The sequence below is a fragment of the Pyxicephalus adspersus genome, chromosome 9 (assembly GCF_032062135.1).
Source record: "Pyxicephalus adspersus chromosome 9, UCB_Pads_2.0, whole genome shotgun sequence".
In the NCBI taxonomy this organism is placed as follows: domain Eukaryota; kingdom Metazoa; phylum Chordata; class Amphibia; order Anura; family Pyxicephalidae; genus Pyxicephalus; species Pyxicephalus adspersus.
The window spans coordinates 24,509,636-24,525,525 of NC_092866.1; positions in this window are offsets into that span (position 1 = coordinate 24,509,636).

Sequence of the window (15,890 nt, forward strand, 5' to 3'; positions counted from 1 at the left end):
TAATATCAATAGTTTAAATAATTATAGACAGATAAAAACTATGATGTGTAATTTGTTCTCCTTTGTGGGTAAGGGGGTTTTAAAGCTGAGGTCTTCTCTCTTAATTGTTAGGACCCTGTGGTAAGTTTTTTTTTTCAAATAACAATGGTAAAATGATTACACCTAAAAGCTTCCATGTGGGGACACACCACAATTTTAATGCCAACTGTATTAAATGTGCAGCTCTTTAGAGAAAATCCCCCAACCCCAGAGGTGTGTGCATAGATAAGATCATTTTACAGCATGAAACCAAATAGATAATCTCTTTGAAAGTAAACCAATTCCCCAGGTTGAACAATGTGTTCAGATTTAAACCCTATTATGAACACTAATTTATTGGTGTACTGATGGTCATTGTATCAGTATTCTTATAATCATCATTTGATTTTTATGATATTCTCACATAATACTCATTACCTGCTTCCATGTGAACATATATATTCATCTATAGGCTGAGTTTACATGGACGGTTTTAAAAATGCATGTAAACGTTCCTACCACGTTTATTTTAAAGCTTGCCCTTAAAATGCTAAAAAACTCTTTTAATCGCCTATGATGTGTTTTACCGCATAAGCGTTTATAAGAGGTTTACTTTTAACCCTTTCAGGTAATATGTACCGGGATACATTAAACCCTTTACTCATTCCCGAAAGGGTAAAATTATGTGTAAAAAATAAGACAAGGCTGTAATGGAAATGTAAGGGCCTAGTCAGTACCAGTATTCATCAGACACTAGTCCCTCAATCTAACACTGCAGTCTTCACCTATAGCATGCCCCCGCTTAGCCTCAAGGGGCTGGTTGCATCTTCCAGCACTCTCTGGGAGACTCCCTGTTGTGTCTCCCAGGATAGTGTCTGGAGATGGGCCGGCAGCTGAACAGAGCCCACAGATAAACAGCACAGGAATTACCAATAAATCCAAAATACAAGCCGAAGTCAAACACAAAAACAAAATGTCAGGAAACAGGCAATGGTCAGCAACAGAAAAACAAATAAGAATTTCTCCAGCACAGATAAGCCCAGCTAAAGCTACAACAGGCACAGAAGACTGGAAACAGAGAGGCTTTAAAGCCCCAGCAGCCAATGACAGCATGGGATTACACAGGAACCACTCACAGCACAGCTCCTAAATCCACTCAGCTGTGCAGCCTCAGTGCAGGGGATGCCGAGATAAAAACACATCTAAAGGGAGACAATGATGCTGAAACCCTCAGAGTACTGCCGGAGGCAAGGGTGCCCTCCTGCGGTGGAGCACCACCTGGGATTGTAGGCCCAAAGAGCACCTCCTAACAGGTAAAGTATTTTACTAGATGTGTGTGTTTTGTGTTAACTGTGTTTACCTTTTTTTACAGGTTATCCCACAATAAAAGGATGATTTCCAGAGCTGCATTCATGACATGAGCACAGAGGTGGTACTCCTGAGAGTGTGGGATCCCCAGGCACTAGAGGGCAAATTAGGACAAGTCTTCTCATTCACCTCTAGTGCTGAATAGCTGAGAAAAGGGAAACCCTGATGATGCTTAAGCCATAAAGCTCAGCCTCACACACAACAGAACAATCAGCAGAGCTCTGCTCTGCTGTCCTGACAGCTCTGCTTTCTTGATTGCTCCCGCAGTGCTAGCGGAGCTGTGGCATGTGTTTTACATCCAAAAACACATTCCACAGTTCCGCAAGGGCTGAGGGAGAAATTAGGAGAGCGGAGCTGTCAGAAGTGCAGAGCAGAGCTCGGCTGATTGCTCTGCTAGAACTGCGGGAGCAATCAGCAAAGCGTCCATTGATTGGCTGAAAAAAGGGAAACCCTGATGACACTTAAGCCGTCATCGGGGTTTCCCTTTCCTCAGCCATTCAGCACTAGACTTGAATGGGGAGACTTGTCAAAGCGAGCCGCTGGGAAGCCCAGAACGCCACCTTCCTCATGGTTTAATAGTGGGCTTTCTGGTCCCACAGCTTGCTCTCCCACCTGTCTCTATTTTACTGCCTTGACATATCCTCCTTCAGCATTAAACAAGGTAAATCTACCATGGCTTCTTCTGTTCCCTTACTTTCATCTTTTCACTTCTCAACAATTCTTTTTTCTTGTTTCTCCAACTTTAGCAGTATCCTATTGCAAGAATATGGTACTTGTTTTATATGTTTGTTTTATACACTTGTCCTTATATATATTTTTTCTTTTACCACTTACCACTATTGGCATTAATATATACCAAAATGATATATATCATGCTTATACCTTTATACACACATTTCCTGTTCTTTTATCTTCTACTTACTGATCCTATTTGGTGAATTTCTCAACCAATGTCCTTATTTTCAATCCAACATTCCAAGTAATCATCACCTTTTTCAATCTCCTCTCCCATACATCCTCTGTGAGGTACACAACCATATACATGTATCATCTTATCATGTAAGTATGTATATGTAAGTTAAATATAACCTTATGTTTCCTTTTTTTTTTTTTTTCCTTTTTTTTTTGATATGTATTTATTGTACATCAGTTATAAGCACAGTGTACCTTAAATATTTTACTAAAGCATGTTTTTGAGTAAGTTTAGTATACATATTAGAAACCCACTTCTATGTATAAATTTGTGACAAGAACGTTGGTATTTATGTGAATAAGTTTTTACTATTCATTGTCTGTTTTATTACAATTTTTATATTATTTTCAGCACCTAACCTAATCCTACAAACGTGCTATTACCCTTATCCATCACACATATGTAAACAATGTGTACAAAAATTACCTATGCTGGACTTTAAAGGCAAGTAATTGCTCAAGGAACCATTCATACTGGTCAGTTACGCATTGTCCAAAGCCATTTGGATGGTTATAATTTTATGTTAACTGTCTATATTTATTTATGCTTTTTCTTGAATCTTTAATCAAGAATTGACAAGAAATATATTATTGCATGTCTATCTACCTATCTTTTTTAATTTTGTATCATTTCTACAAAATGTATTTGCATCATAATAAAACTCCAATGAACGACCTGGGTGCTTTAAAAACATCATCTATCTCAAGCGATAGTTTTTGTCATGGAAGCATTAAACTTTCTGGAAACAACTTGAATATGGACTTCTGCTAGGGTAATTATTCTATGAATTTAGGGGTGTATATTTATAAATGTTTTTACCCAAGAGTCAGCTTTCTCTTAAAAATCACATCTTTTTCATATTGGATTTAATTAGAAAACTATTACATCAAGAATTATTCTGTTGATCATTTAAAAGTTGATTCACACATTTTCTAGTTAAATCCAATGTAAAATAAAATGTAAATTTTAAATAAAAGTTGAATTAATTTTTGTTGAAAACAAAAAAAGAACCCTTGATCTTAAATTCATTTTTTGCAAAGGAAACAGGTAATTTGATGATTTAGGTTTCTAAACAAAGTTTCACTGAAATTACATGCACAGCTAAAAAAAAGTATAGAATGAAAAAAAAATCTTCACTTAGCAGATAATGAGTTAGAGAAATAGAGATAGTCGTCTTAGATCTCACTTACAGGTTTCATCCATCTCAGCTAGACATGACATGATGCTCTGCAGAAAGCTGTTATTTACTCTTCCTCCAATCCCTTTTTACTATTAAGCTCACTGCCAATTTTATTCTCTGGCAAGGTAAGCCTTGTAAACGCTTGAATTTTCACTGCTAGTCTAGTGAAAACCTATTAGTACACTCCACTTTACAAGAACACCCCACCAAATTTTGAGGAGATTTATTGGATTTTGTATAATTTGGGGATGTTAGCAGATAAAGTTACAGACTGTTACCAGGCATTCCATGCATATCCCAGCAAGGGTTTTTCTTCAGCCGATGTGACATCTCGAAATGTGAGCGGTCCTTTAAGTGGTCCTGTTCTCAGATTACTCATGCTTAAATATTCACATATTCTGAACATGTAGTAAAACACAGCCACTCTGCTCCCATCATTTTCACCTTGTGGGAGGTGACTGTATTGGATTGTGATATACTACCAATGGACATATTTGTTAAGTGCTCACTCTAACCACCCATGAATGCCTAAATGCAGGCAGGACAGGTCAAATATCTCCCCAACCAAAATGAAAATGAATAAACCATGTCTAATGTGGAGTGAATCATTGATTCACTTTTTCTACTACAGCAGAAGTCTTCCTAATCAAACTCTCCAAAGACCAAACCTCTTTACTTCTTCAAAATCAACAGGATCCATGAGACACTTTTTCAGACATGAGTACACCACTGTCCAAATCTAAGTGTGGGATGGGAAAATCATTCAAGAGACTCACTAATAGTGTTGGTCGAATAGCTCACCATTCAATTCGGCAGCTATTCGCTCGAATAGAGCAAAATTATTCGGGTGGTCAAATGTCAAATTCGAACACCATTAAAGTCAATTGGAGAAAAATTCAGGTTTTTTTCAGCACTGTGTAGAGCTTCTACAGCCTCCAAACAGATGTTGTAAAAAGATACATTATAAAAAGATACATAACACTATTACATACCCCCCCCCCCCCGTACTTCACATGAATATTAAAGAGCACCTGTCACATCAATATTAGGCTAAAGCTAGGTACACACTTCCTATAATTATTGTTAGAAAATGAACAATTATGACCGATCAAGGATTATGCACGATTATACTTGAACAATCATATTGTGCACAATTCTGTACATGCTGTAACAATATGATCGTTCATATATAATCCACCAACAGTGTCCACATGCTAGATACAATCGTTTGAACGATGCAGGGAGGGACATGTAAAGGAGAAAGTGTACCGCAGAAAAATTCACGATCACTGAACGACCGTACACACGATAGATAGTGAAAGATCGTCGGCCAATCAGATCCACCGTGGCGGTCGTTCATTTCCAATGACAATCCTCGTTCGTCGGCGTCCTTGGTCACTTTTTTTTGGCCAATCGGTTGTTCATTGGTCGTTCGTCGGTCGTTTTTAACGATAATTATTGGACAAGTGTTTGCAGCTTTAGTCTACACGGACTGTTTCCCCAGCTTTTAACCTGAGGTTTTTTAACCACCTGGGCGTTTCACTGATGTCTAGATTTCTGTACCAAAAGCGGTACACTGTTTTTCATGAAATTTTTTTTTTTAATTGTAGACCTGTAACTTACAGAAATATGTCCGAACAAGGGTCTAGTAGATATCATGAACTTAAAAAATGTTTAAAATGTAAAAAAAAAAAAATTACTTTTAATAAAATTAAATAAAAAACACAAAAAACAGCTTAAACAAGATTACATAAATAAATCAAAAATACTGAAAATGCAATAATTCGGTATACTGTATAGTAATATTTTTTTCTAAAACACCTCCCTAGTGTGGTAAATTTTAAAACAACGTCCAACGTCACATACCTATAGACAAAACCACATAAATATATTTTGTATTATTTTGTATTGGATTGGATACAGGACTTTGTATTGAATCCAATACAAAATATTTGAATTTCCCGCTACAACACCCATCAACGGGCGCATGCACGGACATCATCAGGAATTGCCAAGGGACGCGTACGCGAACGCCGGGTGTTCTAATTCTTTCCAAACTTCTGTACTTCCATGCAAAAAGTGTTACATTTTTTGCATTGAAATTTATTTTAGATTGTAGGCTATAATTCACTGAACTACTCAACAATTACTTATAATTCACAGAATTACCGCATAACTTACCGAAATATGTCCAAAATTTTATAAATTTAATAATAAAATTTTTTTTATAAAACAAAAAAAAATAATCTTTAAAAAAAAAATCTTTAAAAAAAAAATAATGTATAATGTAATGTAATTGTACAGTAGCTTATATAATATATATATAATACAATTATATATATATTATATAAAGATTTCTTTGTATTGGACTCAATACATCTTTTTTGTATTAAGTTGCAAAGGTTTTTGACTTTCCCGCCCCGCCTCCCGTCCGCACCAACGCATGCAGCGGCGTCACTGGGAAACCCCGGAGATCATCACTGCACTTGCCGGATGAAGACTGAAGACAGAAGACGTGTCCAGAGGAGCTGCGGGGACAAGGTAAGTATTTTTTAGAGATCGACGCTGGAACAACAGAACAGATGATCACAGCGGGACCAGGTAAGTGATGGGATTTAACCACCTGACAAAACTTTGGGTTTAACACTTTATGCAAGTGTTTTAAACCCGAACCAAGATGCTCGGGCATGCGTAGAGGGAGCGCTCAAGAGCCTCCTGGGATGCCTGACATAGGTATCCTGGGAGGTTTTGCGCTGCCATTCATTCTCAACCACCTAGGCGGCTGAGAATTGGGGGGCCGTGCTGCACCTTTTTTTTTTTTTCAAAAAAGGTTGTTGCACCTAAAAAAAAAAAAAAAAAAAAAAATTTTTTCTCTACATAAAATGGTTCTCTATTCTGAGTATGGGTACGCTTTAAGCTTGAGTTACAAGAATTGATTGTTGTGATAGCACTCATTTTTTTGTCAAATAGCAACCACACTTAAATTTTCCTTTTGTTGTTTATGTTAATGAAGTTACAAATAAAATATATGATTTTATCAGCTTACAATCAAGTGCCCCTAAAAAGCCTTCCTTTTTTTTGTCTCCTTTCCTTGACTTCCAAATATATCTCTTTCTAAAGATTTGATTTGTGTTAAGTGGTGAGTGGCGGTGTTTTGGGTAAGGAGTACATTATCCCATTGAAACAGAATAATTAATGAATCCTGGAGGGAAGTTTGAACCTATGCATAGAGCGTAAAAGGTTTTTAGAAAAAAAGATGCTTGTTTTCAGTGTCCTAAATGTATTACTAGTACAGGTGCCCAGGTACACTTCTTCTAGTCTTGTGAATAGATTTTTAAATTTCTGGTGGCAGGTTCGTATATTTATCCCAATGGTGACAGGCTAGATTTACAATTAGATACTCTTTAATGCATATTTAGTTATTGGGAGGATACCTGGCACAGGTGATCCACAAAAGGCCACAGAGGATGGGTTACTCTATCTTTTAGCAGCTCAAAGAACCCTAGGGCTCTAATTATAAAATAGGGAATCTTACATTCCCTCAAGTTTTGCAGATCATGTGGTTCAATGACAGTAAATGATCAGGACAAGGAAATAATACATACACAATATAAGAGAGAGATGGGGTTTTAAAGATTATTATTTATTCAAGGTTACAAATACCAAAATAAATCAAACATCAAGATATAATTAGTAAGTCACAAAAGTGTTAGGTCATAACACTTCTTTATAGGGACATGTTCAAGACAGAACATAATGATGATTAGGGCGTTAAATACATAATTTCTAAATGGAATGTTTAGATATTAATGTATTTATATGTAACTAACAAAACATAATTTATAATTTAAATTGTCAATCTAGTATCTCATTCATGTATCAATGTAAATACAGACGAATATTCTGTGCAAAAGGGATAACAGCTATTTATATGTAAGCTAAGAGTTTTTTCTATAATGATTGTTCATTATTGTGTAGGTATTGTTTCTGTCCATTTAGTTGTTTGGTTTATGTTATATTTTCTTTATTTGTAATGTGTGTAGTATTACTACTGTTATGTATACATTTCTATTTTTAAAAACCTATTATATTATTGTTTAAAAAAACAAGCCTATCTATACCCATTGTGAAGAAATCAATGTTTGAATTTCCCCAAGCTTAGTATTTTATGATAACTGATCTTGGCTGGTTACCAACCTTTTGATCAGAAGGTGCTTCTAAGATTTTAGAAACTGAAGGAAACCTTACTCTGAAGACTCTATGGTAATCTTTCAGAAGAAATACCTTCACAATGACAGCCAATAGAGAGGTCAGGAGTGACATATTTTAAAGATCTTTTCCTGCTTGGTAAGTATATGTGAATGATGGTAAGCTTACTGAGGAAATAACAACGGAATTTGAGGGGTCCAGTCCAAAAAAAAGTAATCTACAAATTTAAAATGCATAGGATACATGGAAAGCAAATCGCATACCAAGGTATATAAATATATTACAGTATATTCATTTACCAACCTTTGTATGTGTTAGTGTTACCATCTCAAGTGCAAGCCCTATGTTTGTGGCCACCTATGCTGCCTATTTTTCTACAGTATGTCTTGATAACTTTAAGAGTAAAAAACAAAAATTACTTTCCATGTTGGTACCAAGAATTAAATCCTCACCAACAGAGTTACTTTGAGTCACACCACCTCAGATTGTCTTTGTGTTTCCCCCTTTAAGCATGGCCCACTAAAATATCTGTTTTATATATTTTTGGGTAAAAATCAACTGGCTGTAAATCTTTGGTCAATTTATATATCTCATTTTTAGTGGGGATGAGCAAAGATTTGTCATGTTCTGATAATAGAATGATATAAATACCTGAATGCTTGCCCAAGCTTAACTCCAAACTTTATTAGCTGAAGAACTTCTTCTTCATACTTAGGAAGTTTATACATTTCAGTGTGAAAAACAGCCTTTCCCAAACCTAAAACATGGAGTAACCCCTCAAGTAGGTTTCATGTGTTCTGGTAACCCCTGCTGTAATTACTAGATCAAAAGCTCACAGTATATAAGCGTGGTGGTCAGTAGGAAGAATGCCTCTTACATTGCTGGCCAGTGGAAAGAATGTCACCTTTACAGTTAACCAAGAGATCTTTGGTGTCACTTAAACTAACCGTAAACTAACTTGAGGGGAACCTGAAGGAACTGCTAGCAGCCTCTGTAGGATCCCTGGTTAAGAAACAATGCCTTATAGATACATGAAGGCCATTGTGAAATTTAACATAGCGGCAGTATTTGGTGGATGTATCTTTTTATTGGCTACATTCATTTGTCGGCCTGATTGTCCTTAAAGTATATCTGAAGTCAATTTTAGTTTTTAAAACTCCAGTCACTTTTTTGACATAAACCTGCTTTTACACTATGTCTTTACTAAAGTATATATAAACCGAATCACTAACATTTCATATAATCTTCACCAAAGTAATGTAAAAATGTTTAACATTTATACATATGCATCTTTATCACACAGAGTTGTGAGAAAAAACACAATTTTCATTAGTCCCATAGTTTATTAAAGTATATATGTTCTGTGAATTAGCTGGGCTAATTGGTATGGATCATCAGTTAATGCATTTCCTCGTGGCTAATAAATCTGATGATTGTGCAGTATATGAACTGAATTATACCCAATGTGTTCTGTAGCAGACAGAATCACATGATGCCAAATTCAAGGGGTATTTGGCATCATGAACCTCAACATTACCTGGAAAAGAGATTAAAGGGCCTGGATAGTAATAATAATTAATTAGTATAAACAATTGCATTGTGGCACTTTGTATGGGATCCAGGCCCGGAGTGTCCTGAAAAGAATGGGTGACCCAGGCACTCTATCTCCTTTCCAGGCCAGGAGTTGGTGACGGCTCTGGGGCACCTAGACTTTCAAATAAAAATGCCTTTTCCTCTGGGACTGTGGAGGTTGCAGCCAGAGGTCACGTGTGGCTCAGGCAGAGGGGCTGTGTGGAGCCTGTGAGCTGGAGGAAGGTCTCCCAAAGTTGAGATCTGGAAGACCAGAGCTAGGTGGCTAAAATTAGTGTTTTTTTATCGTAATGCAGTAATGATTTTGATCCCCTGAAAGGGAAAATCCAGGAGGTTCATGATGCCAATTACCCCCTGAATTTGGCATCATGTGTTTCTGTCTGCTACAGTTCATACAGTCACGAGAAAAAAAAAAAAGAATAAGGTTTTACATATTAGGACATAATAAAAAAAAATCTAGTCATTTTCTTTAAGACTTTATGAGTATCTGATATTGTTGAGAGTAATTCTGGCCAACTCTTCTTTACAATACTTCTTCAGTTCATTGAGCTTTTCGGGCATGTGTCTATGCACAGTTTATGTCCCACCACAGCATTTGAGCTCTGGACAGTGACTAGGCCATTGCAACACCTTGGTTTTTACCTTTTTCAGCCATTCTGTTATAGATTTGTTTTACTACTTTACTATTTTATTCACGTACATGTGGTACATATATCACAGTAGACTAAATACAAATTATCCCTTAGTATAGCCCCTCTCAAATAAGAATTGAATATATATATATAATACTTACCAATAGACTTGCATGTATTTTTAGTATAGAAAATGTTGCCATGCATCCCATGTAGTTATATAATTTGGATCAAAATTAGAAATCAAGTATTAATCTTGATGTGTCCCAAATCACACAATAGGTTTCTGTTTCATGTATTTTTTGTGACCTGTTTTAGGTTGATGCCAAAAGCCCCCACATGGGTAGAATATAGAAATGTGAGCAAAAAAAATCCACAGGGTTTCCTAACATTTGACAACAACCCACTGAACATCTATATGCTATTAATAGTTATTTGTAGCTATATAAAGTTAGTATCCAAGTAATGTTCAGCTGACACATATTGTTAGTGTCTCAAAACATGTATCTAATATTTGAACAGATGCATAAATGTCAAGCTTGCATCCAGGTTAGTTCACCTTGTGTGGTCTCAATCAGCATAGAATGCTGATTATAAAGCACAAAGGATTTAAATGCAAATATCATATCACTTTATATGCAAATGTTATTGCACTTATGCAAGCAATATGTACTGCACCCATCACGCCATTCTGCATAACGCAACTGATATGCATGTAGAGCTGGCAAGGTTTTAAGGACTATATTAAAACTTTGCCGATTTCAGACACTGTAAATGCAAAATTAATTACATTGGACGTTTAGTGAAACCTTGTCATACAGCGAAGCGCCAGTAGAACCTTGAGGTTTAATTATGAATCTACATGTGTGCCTCCACAATTTTATAAGCCACCCATGTGAGGAATGCTGGCATCTCCCTAATACCAGCATCAGGAAACCTATTGTTTGCTTTGGAATACAGCAGGATTTATACTTATTTGTAATTTATTAAAATACAATGGCATGGGGTATAGGACCCTGCACAGTTTTTAGGTAAATTTACACATGTATGTGTTTTTGTATAATGCTAATATTGCTTGTAGATATTTGTTAAAGTAATTAATATATGTATGCAATTCTTATGTAAGAGAGTTTATTGTTTTATATATTAATAATGTTTATTTATAAAGCATCAACATACTACAGTCCACTGTGCAATAAATTGGGGTTGCAGATGAAGACCCTGCATAATAGGCAAGTACAAACAATGACACCCTGGACCAAAACAAGGACCCTCCCCAACAGAGCGTTTAATCTTTTATATGTAGGATACAGTAGCAGTATGACCAAACAGATGAACCATGACTCTAGAATTTCACCTACAGTGAAGTTACTACTGAAATTTAGGATTGTGACTTCTGGTTTTGGATGGGTGATGGTATGGGGGCTAGACTACTTTTAAGCCAGATTTACATGGGTTTTTAGCAGGCATTGTGTTATAGCAGTGTATTAATATTACGCAGTATTTATATAGTGCTGACATATTACGCAGTGCTTTACAATGCCCATAGCAATATCAATAACTGTTCCTTTAAAGGGGCTCACAATTCAATGTCCCACCATAATCATATGTCATTAATACAGTCTAAGACAATTTTTTATATTTTCTTTTGGGGGGGGGGACAATTAACCTAACTGCATGTTTTTGGAATGTGGGAGGAAATCTACGCAACTATGCGGAGAACCTGCAAACTCCATGCAGATAGTGTCCTGGCTGGATACAAACCTAGGACCTAGTCCTGCAAAGCCCAAGGTGCTAACCTCTGAGCCATTGTGCTGCCCCCTTCATATTCACATTCACATACTACAGATTATTATGCACCTTTACTAGTTTTCAATTACAGTGCACTACAATATAGAGTTTAAATCTTTGCATTGTTATGCATTGAACACGTGCATTTTTCTGTGCTGTGCATATGTGTTGGGGTGCCAAATGAATGGTATTCACTACAATTAACATACACCAGGGTGTTATTGTGTATTGCAGTACCATGCAATACAATGTACACTTACTCATGATGCTCAGATTTTCTGCTGTAAAAACAGTGATGTAAAAGTAAACATTCTGGTAGAACTTTTAACTGTAATCCTTATGTAAAATATGAGTAGATTAAATAACTAACAAAACCACAATGCAAAAAAATTTTAACCATTCATATGTGATATACAATCTCCTAATTAAACCCATTTTAACTATCTTAAATAGAAAACTTTATTAGAATTTGGAAAGATTGATTTTATACAACTGCCTACTTCAGCGACTTTGCTTTGCATGGGAATAAAACAAGACAGGGATAAGCGGTCAGTCCCCCTTTTGGTCGTTAATCTAGCCACACAATATTCATAAATTCAATTTGAAAACGGGCAAAATTCTTTTCTTTTATTGGTTTCTGTGTTATTAAATGAGCCTGTTCCTAGCTAATATACTTCCAGTGCTAAAATGCCGCTTGGAGCTGTTATTCAAATCAAATAACATGCCCCTTTAACTGATGCCTGGGACCAATAACTGCCACCCTGTGATACATCTCCTTGCTACTGTCACAAATATTAAAGGCGGCAATAATGCTGATAATCTGTCATAACTAAGTTGATTTCTAAATAACTCAGATCCGTCATCCTATATGTGGAAGCAAAATGCAGCTTTACAGCCTGGAGCAATTGCGTTAACTCGCCTCTGTTATTATTGTCAAGTGACTGAGTGAGACTAAATCTCAGGTTATTGTCTGGCGAGGGTGCTATCCAAAAAGAAAAAAAAGACTTTCTATCTAAAATGTGTTTAGTGTTATTAATTATGGTCTGTAACAGTAATTCTGTTATGATAATGACATAACCATTGCTCCTACTTTGAAAGGCCCATCCATTGTTCTGTGTGTATACCAAAATCACTTGTTTTATTGTCATTGAATATATCCACTTCTGATGCTTTTAACACTTCGAGATTTATATATTATAATTCATTTGGTGATATTTTCAATATCCCAAGCTGGAAAAAAATAATACACATAAATATTTATATACAGACTGTGTTTTCAAACTGGCCTACAAATAAAAATGAACACTTCTAAATTCTTCTATGGATTGGGCTTGATTCACAATGTAGGTCAGATATTTAGGAATGTATTGATCTACTCAATTTTTTGTATGATAGATAGATAGATAGATAGATAGATAGATAGATAGATAGATAGATAGATAGATAGATAGATAACAACTGAATCATTTGTATAGTGGAAGATCCAATATATAGTACCCCATCTCTTAAGAACTAGACACTTTAGCCAAGTGAAACAGCAATAATGGTGTCTAGAATTGGCACAATATATCATATAATATACATACAATATAATTTATACTCAAAAGATACAATAGAGGGAAAAAGTTCATTAATAATTGGATCATTTTCTAAGGTCCGGCCACTGTCCAATGTTATTGTTTGTTTCACATACACTCTAAGACCATAAAAAGTTGACTAGCCTGTAATATATTCTGTAAGTGGAAACCTATAAAAACACATACATATCCTATAGATTGATGTTGTTTGATCAAACAAAGACAATAAAGTACATAAAAAATAAAACAAAATAAAAAATAAAGTACAATAAAGTCATCCTCTGAGCAATATGTATGTTTTTTTTTTAATATTAAAAGCAATTCAAGTTCACTTTTGATAATTTAACATAAAATGCAAAAACATTTACAATGTACTAAAATTAATTTGGTTGAGGTGGTCCTAAGCATGTGAAAAAAATGAGAAAACTGGATCATTGTGCCATTTCTTCACATTGACAGCAGAGGGCACCTGGAATCCATGTACAAGTAAACTATCGAAATCCAAAAACGTCTAAGTGATTGGTTTGGTTCTGACTTACTTTTATTGGAGATTGTTGTAACAAAATAAAAAGAAGGCTTTTCATTTGTTTTTACCTAATATATTTTGCTTCAAAAATGTATACAACATCACAAAGCACACCGTAAAACACACTTTTCCTCTCGATTTTAACCAAAAATGTTGAAAATCTGAGAGGCTGTGTAACTGTGAATTTTACAAAAGAATAAAAGGTTTTTATTTAGTGAAATGAGGCTATAGGACAAGAGTTGCAGAGGTACTGTATCAGACATACTGAAGAGCAAAGCAAAAATGGAACTATGACCCGTGCATTGCTAACCTGGAATGGATTTCTTCAAAGTAATTTGTTATTTGCTAGCAAATGCTTTGATTGCTGGACCAGACCCATTCCAGGTTTGCTGGATCACCCAGCTTCACTGGTGAAAGTGTATCCTCTCAAGCCTTGGGGAGCTTTAATAAATCAGGCCCAATGATTAGAAATTGATTCTTATGCTTTTATATGTATATTTTTTGATATTTGGTTTATATTGGTAACACAAGATCTCCTTAACCATAAGGCATGATTACTTTTGAAGTTCTAACCTTACTTCTTTTTACCCTTCTGGATTCACCCAATATTCTTTGTGCCTTGTTGCTTTGAATCTATGGCCTAATTGTGCATTTACCTCTTTGTTGCCAATAAGCTATAGAACTTTATTTGGTTCTTTTGCTGCCCCTCTTTGCATCTGCTGACTACTTATGGGGCTTATACTTTAGTGTGCTGATCATAATTGTCTACCCTTTTCTGCTTGCAGTGGACTATTGTTCTGGTACCTTCCCTTAGATCTTCAAGATATATATCAGTTGAGCTGTACGACCATTCTATATGCTCCCTCTCAAGCCAGCTCCAGCCTGTCATTCCTACTGGTGGGTAATTGTTTTGAGACTAAGATTTTTTCTTTCTTCTCCATCAATATTTTGTCTCTTAGGGAAATTCTCCTCTCTATGTGATATGATTTTATTGCCTAGAGCCTCCAAAGTTCCTTTTTTTAAGAAGAACAATTAGAAAAAAGATTTGAGTCACTGGAGGATAATGACTTACACTTACTCTGTAGTTTTCCAAATAAAATGTCATTTTGTGGATGAAACAAACCTCTAATGCTCCAAATTTAGGAGTATGCCCACCAACTTCATACATAAGTGGTGTTCATGTCCACATGTGTTGGGCTACGTAAAATATATTGTACATATATTTCATGACATTATGGGGTTCCCTCTGTACTCCAGTGTATACCTCCTTTAGCAATTGGACTCCAGCTATATGCCATCAAGTCCCACTACTTTACTAAGCATGATACAAACCACTTCATCTGCCTCTAGACACCCTGAAATTCATCCTTCACCATTGGAACGTATATGTACCTTCTTTGCTTTTTGTGAAGAATGAACACAAATAATTTTTCAAATGATTTGCTACAACTAGATCTCCCAAAACACATCTAGTTCTTAGTTTTGTAATGCCATGGTATCTTTTACTCTGCTCACTGATATACCTAAAAGGGTTTTTGCCATCTGTATGGGTTGGTCAGTAAATATATTAGGAGATAGAATAAAAAGCATTATGACCTTTTGGCCCTTAGTGATAAACACTCTAGCACAAGAAACAAATCAGCACAAAGTAGTTATGTTTATGACTCAACAGTGCTCCCTTTTGCAAAGTTGAAAAGGAGAACAAAAAGTTTAGAAGAATTTTTATAATTTTAAAACATCTATTAGGTCCAGTTTTATGAGCATGCATGGAGTTAATGCAGGGGTGTCAGTGTAAAAACGGAGCTCATTGGGAGTGTGTGTGCCAATTCAGGCTGGCTTTGCTGATTGGTCATTATTAGAGCCTTCAACGGCACTTGTAATAAAATAATTTAGGATATATTGTAATTTTTTGTCAGAAAAATAGTTTTGAATAGAAGTTTTATTAGAATGTCTGTATTACAAAACAGTAAGGAAAAATTTTGTCAAAGCAATATAGACAGCAATAGAATCCTAATTGGGTGTCACA